Below are 6,321 nucleotides of genomic sequence, written 5' to 3'. Positions count from 1 at the left end.
ATTCAATTTGTTTAGATGTGACGTTAAATGTTCTACGAAAGCAAGATTAGATACCCATTTTCGATGACAAGATTATGAGTCGGCGATTTGTATTTTCAAGGAAAGTTGCTATTTCATTTCTCAGTTCATACACTCGTGCAAGCATCTCGACGTAACAAAGCATGTACCCGTTTTGCCAGTGACACTTGCAACCGACGGGTTTACCCAAGACACAGAAAACTTCAGAAGAACGCATATTGCTTGGAATGCCGAACAGCTTCTTGTAGTTGAAGTGCTATATGTTTCGTTGTTATTGTGTTTGAAATATACGTGACAAAGCAATGCTTATTGGGGTAGGCCTATCTTTACTATTGCTTTTAGGTCTGCATTCATTACAGTGGAACATATTGACTCAAAGGCTTTTCGCGTGCGCCTTGTCAGGAGTTAGCGACACAAGAGGAGCTTACTGAAATATAGACATACGAAACCAAATTGGCAAAATATGACGTAACAATGCAATAATAAAAAGGATCGCTAACAGCTGTACCGGTACTACGGTGGTCATAACAAAGTGACAAGAGAAAATGAAATCATACAAAACACAGACAATTAGCGGTATTTTATTTAATATTTTAGGATTGCATATATATGCCTACTCTTTGTGCTTGTTATTGTGCCGTTAACTCATTGAAGGGGGCACACGGGGGATCTTTGAGGTGATGGATTCTGCTGTGGTGAATGTGGTTCTGAGAGCAATATTCAAGTTCAGTACCGCCAGTAACATTTGAGGTATCTCCGCGTTTCTCTGAGAGCTATTAAGGTGATTAACATTTAAAAAGTGGTATTCTGCGACTCACGCAGCAGCCTGATTCTAAAATCGGAATATGACGAACCCGGACCAGTACGGGGCTCGTTCACTTTCGGACCAAAAACCATTTTTCTCCGTAACGCTGTACTGAGTTTGGTCCGAAAGTGAACGAGCCCCGTAGGTGCGTGAATTACATGTTCCGGAATCATCATCCGTAAGTGGAAGAAAACATTATAGATTTTGACATTTTTCGAAGCAGTGCTGCGTTGCAGATTGGAACTCAGCACGAAACGGCGGGCCGTATTCTTGTGGTAACTAATCATTTCGTCGCGGGCCGGACGATTTCGCTTGGCGGGCCGGATCCGGCCCGCGGGCCGTAGGTTGCCGACCCTTGTCCTACAACTACGTACCAAGTTTCAAGGTGAGGAGTCACATATTAGCATGCTAATTCTGTTATTAAAGCTGACTATGTATATGTACACGCTACCGAAAACAGATTTAGGCAAAAGTTGCTATAGAACTGCGTTAGTTTTAAAGTTGTTCCATCATGAAATGTGCGATGAAATTTGGTATGCTGCATAATCACAATGCCCTGGAGCTCATTTAGATACGTTTTTTAATGTAGGTACACATTCTAGTTGTTTTGATGTAAGGAAAAAATCATTCGATAACTCGATACAGCTAGTTAACACGCGTTGATGTGACTTTCCTCATTTGTATGCATAGCCTACGCGAAATTGGTTACCGAATTTTTCGATTATACTTATATTCCGTATTTTATTTAAAAATGAAACTGTTAAGTACTACTTAAAGTGTTATAAAATGTGAAAAAGTGTACAAGTAGAATTATTATTATGTCATGAATAAGTAGTTTAAGTAAAATATCATTCGGGGACGCCCTAATGTTTTATTTTTTTCGCAATACATAAGTCTGTCTTGCATTTAGTTACCAGCTCTGAAAGCAAGCAAAGTTTGTGGTGTTTGCGCATCATCGAAATTTGTACACTTCACGGTCATCTTATGTCGAAAACATAAGTTAGTTAACAATATTTCGAGTCATGGGTATGAATAATTTTTAGAAAACCTAAATATGCCGCATCCAAACTTCGTAAATTTTTTCGACTAGTTTTTTTCGTTTCTATCTACTTTAAAAGACTCAGTATGGAAGTTTCGAAACTTGCATGAATTGCAAGCTACATAATACAACTAGTTAACACGCGCTGATGTAACTTTCCTCATTTGTATGCATAGCCTACGCGAAATTGGTTACCGAATTTTTTGATTAGTTTAGATTCCGAATTTTATTTAAAACTGAAACTGTTAAGTACTACTAAAGTGTTATAAAATGTGAAAAAGTGTACAAGTAGTTATTAGTATGTCTTGAATAAGTAGTTAAAATTCATACGATTTTTCTTGTTGCGTTCCAGGATAAAATGTAATTTTTCGCTCTTTTCTTTATTTTTTAATTTTTATTAAAATAAGTATTCATTTTACAAAAAACGTCGACTTTTGAAAATAGAAAATGCGTGAGCTCGACTAACTTTTTACGTAGTTCGAAATCGCTACTTCTATGCATTAATTCAAAGTATTTGTCAGTCATCGTAACACCGCTCATATTGCGCGCTATCTATTTATTTCACAGATAACGAATTACTCCTGCTTTTATCAGAGGATACTTTTCTAGGATTTGCCTACTAACAGTACTTAGTTTAGATTAATAAAAGTATAGTGATTGAAAATAGATCACTGGATTATAGTTTACAGAAAACTCCACAATTCTATGTGACGTCCTTGCATACCAACAACCTTCGAACTATTCGCCGCCTCATAAACACTTGAGTAGGCCTACATCTGATGCGTGAGGGGAAAACATAGTTAAATTTTCATATGCATTTAGTTTCCAACTCTGAAAGCAAGCTTAGTCTATGATCATTCGCGTACCATTAGTATTCATTTTACAAAAACGTCGTGTAAAGGTAAAGTACTTGTACATTTCGGAGTACTCAAGTATCAGTTTTGTCAGCTTATTATATGCTCAGTATATTATACGTCACGAATTGTGGAGCATTTATGTGGGTGCTCCAGGGTGCTCTTCATTGAGTGTTCGTGGTGGGTGATAAGTTTAATTTGCAAAATTAGTGTGTTCAAATCAGGCCTGTCGCCAACATAGTGATGTCGCATTAGCCCTAAATACACATAATAGATATAAAGGAAAAGTATCATCTAACGTATAATGAATGTTATCTATTTCTCGGAAGCAAGTTAATATCAAAACATAGTGGTCAAAATTATCGCAGAGCAATACCGATTTGCGTAAATTCCGTTATGCGTCTGACTACGTTACTAGGGGTTATGTAGTTAGTTAAGGAATTAGGAGTCCTATCTTCCCAATCGGTATGGAACAACATCAAAATCATCACAAAGCAATATCGACTTTTGCGTGAATTCTGCTATGCGTTTTACTACGGTAGTATGCGCACCGGCTTACAGGTGTCCAGACGTGGACTTTCTACTATATTCGCTCCTAACATTATAGCAGCACCCGACGCAGCTTACATTATTACGTTATAAGACGCCGGCGGCGTTTCACTGTCGGTTTATTCACCCTTATTCTAGTGACATGAAAAGGACTGAACCGTGTGAAATGTGGTCACTAAAAGAATCGAGCGAAAGCGCTGTTTCAATCCGTCTTGCATCGGTCACGATTAGTTTTACTTTTCAACTAACTTGGTGTCTGTCGTTATATTCATTAGACTCGCTTTCATGCGGCTAATTTGGCCCTATCATTATAACGTTGGGGATCGCGTACCTGCGGCGAAGGTGTTCGTTCTTTATATTTTGTGAAGTAGAGAGTAGTTTAAGGTTATGTTTGTCTAACCTTGACGAGTGCTATTGTCACACTCGATCACCATATTTAAATCATGGACATCTCAATGATGTTGACTAAATTTACGGCTTCAGAACGTGCTAATTAGACCTAATCGTTATAACGCTGGGGTTCGCGTACATGCATCGAAAGTGTTTGTATAAATAAAGCCCTGCGAATCGCGCGCCTGCGGCTATAGTTCGTTCGATTATTTTCACCTTGGGATTCGCGTATATGCTACTAAGCTGTTACGACTTTAGAAAATTCTACAAGACTATTCGGAACGCGCACATGCGAGTGATTTGTTTCCGTACCTCCGAACTGGAGAATCGCTTGCCTGCGTCTAATGAAAATAATTCGTAAAATGTGGGGCTGCAGAGACCGTAACTTGTATACATAAAATCAAGTTTAAAAATATGGACGGATGAGTTATCTCTGACCAATAGAGTAATATAACCGCCTATAGTTTAGTGGGGTATTGCTATAATGTATATCCAAACAATCGTTGCAGACTCTGAATGTTACCTAGGTCCTTATCGCAAAAAATCATGCATCAGAAGCGTAGGGATTCATATTATCAAGTCGCAGCGCTCAAAATCGCATTTTATATTAAGTAATTAGTGATGATGTGTGGAATTTTGATATTAATAATATTATCCGGAGAATATAGCCATCTTTTTTCGAAATAAAATGAACTCGTACACTATACAATACTATTTCAATGAGACTGAGTAAAGTGTTAGGAGACATGAAAAGCGACGAATCGTATGAAATGTGGTGACATCAGGAATCGAACCTACAACCTAGAGCAAGATAGTCGCCTAATTCCTCTGTGATGACGTCATGAAATCTAGTTCAACGTTAAGTGTATTACGCGAGAATTCTTATTCTCAAAAAACAGCTTAGTACACATAATCAGGATGATGTGGCAATGGGCGTTATATAGGCGGATGATGTAGCAGATGATGTGGCAATGGGCGGATGATGTGGCAATGGGCGTGCTATAGGTGCGGCAATGGGCGTCATATAGGCGTGGCAATTAGGATGACGTGGCGTTCTGTGATTGGCGGGCAACAATTTGACCAAACCCTACTACTCTTGGGGTGTCGCAGTTTCGGTCCTGTCAATACCTATATCAATAGGTACTGCCCGTTTATCTCGAAAGTTAAGGCACATTGCATTGAAACATCAGTGACGTAATCTTAGCAGTCTACTCACAACTTTCCTGCAATCCTAATTGAAAACTCCAGACTCCAAGCCAAGCAATAGAGTATTTTATAAATATAATTTTTTTTTCATAACTCGATTACTCAATATTTTTGTGGGGGCCGCAGAAAGGCTAACTGGGGGCCACGGTTGGAAATCACTGGTCCTGAGTATATGACATCCAGATGGGCCACGACGACTCTACGCCGGAATGCGACCGTATGCTCTGTATGGAATCGAAGCACGGCCGTGCATAACGAGAAGGTTGAACATCCTTGACCTAGGCTTACTATACGGAATCGATGAGTTATCCGATCAGGGGTGTACGAGTTTCGAGTAAACCTTAAAAGGGGGTACCACGACGAAAAAGGTAGAAGAGCACTGCTGTAGTCTACAGTTTATTCCAAGTTGTAAGGTAATATATATGACGATTTTTGAAATGTCAAAATAAGTCAAAATTTTGTCTAAACTGTACCATTAGGTCAAAATATGGTCAAAATTGTACCATTAGGTCAAAAAATTGTCAAAATTGTTTAGAAAGTCAACAAATTGTTGCGATCTTCATTTCGTTTGTATCGTAGATGATTGCACCGTAGGTGAACTTAACATTTTACATCTTGTAGCCTACTTTATAGGCCTACCGTCGTAGAAGGAACATTATCTGCTCATTGTGAATCGTTAACGGCCGAATGAAACAAATAGGCTGACATAGTGTTATGCACAACGTACCGCAATATCCTAACTGAAGCAAGACTGCGTGGGAATTGGTTCTTCCATAAAAAACCGCATGGTGAAAATTTGTGATGTAGACAACATTGTCAGAATGAAGCATTACGGTGTGTCACCAGCAGTGTGCGCACAACTTTCGCTCTTTTTCTCTTGAGCTACTATCTCGTTTCGACAGACAGCATTGTTGCGTCCCAATGCCAATCTCCATAACAATGAAAAATTCGAGGCTGATTGTGGGAGTTCCAGGGCCACGAGCGAAATAAAATTTATATTTCCGTAATCAGTGCAGAGTAAGCTTTCGATTGATACCCGTTTTACCAAATTTATTGTTCGGCAAGTCGGTCAAAAATGATCGTCAAATTGCCTGTAGCCTAATGGAAATTGTGACGTTAGCGATCCCTATCTCTGTAACAGTATCACGCCACCGACTAGGGGCCTGAAAATGTGGGTCACCACCTCGGGTTTTCGCGTGCGCCAAAAATGTTTGGTTAAAAGCATAAGTTGCCAACTAGAAGTGTGGAAAAGGGGGACATTATGACTTTTGTGGGTGTCTTCGTAGAACCATTCATTTGTCTTGAGACAAATCCTCCGAAAAGGGGCCAAAAGTAGGTTTAAATGAAATAGAATAAAGCAATAGCACTTCAACTAAAAAACATGAACGCGAAACACAGATAAATAGGCTATACCATGAGAAATATTTGGGATCATTTCCAATTGGATAATAAAATATCAG

The sequence above is a fragment of the Botryllus schlosseri genome, chromosome 5, assembly GCF_051294905.1.
Source record: "Botryllus schlosseri isolate E-star chromosome 5, Bs_hap1, whole genome shotgun sequence".
NCBI lineage: Eukaryota > Metazoa > Chordata > Ascidiacea > Stolidobranchia > Styelidae > Botryllus > Botryllus schlosseri.
This window is presented reverse-complemented; position numbering follows the sequence as displayed.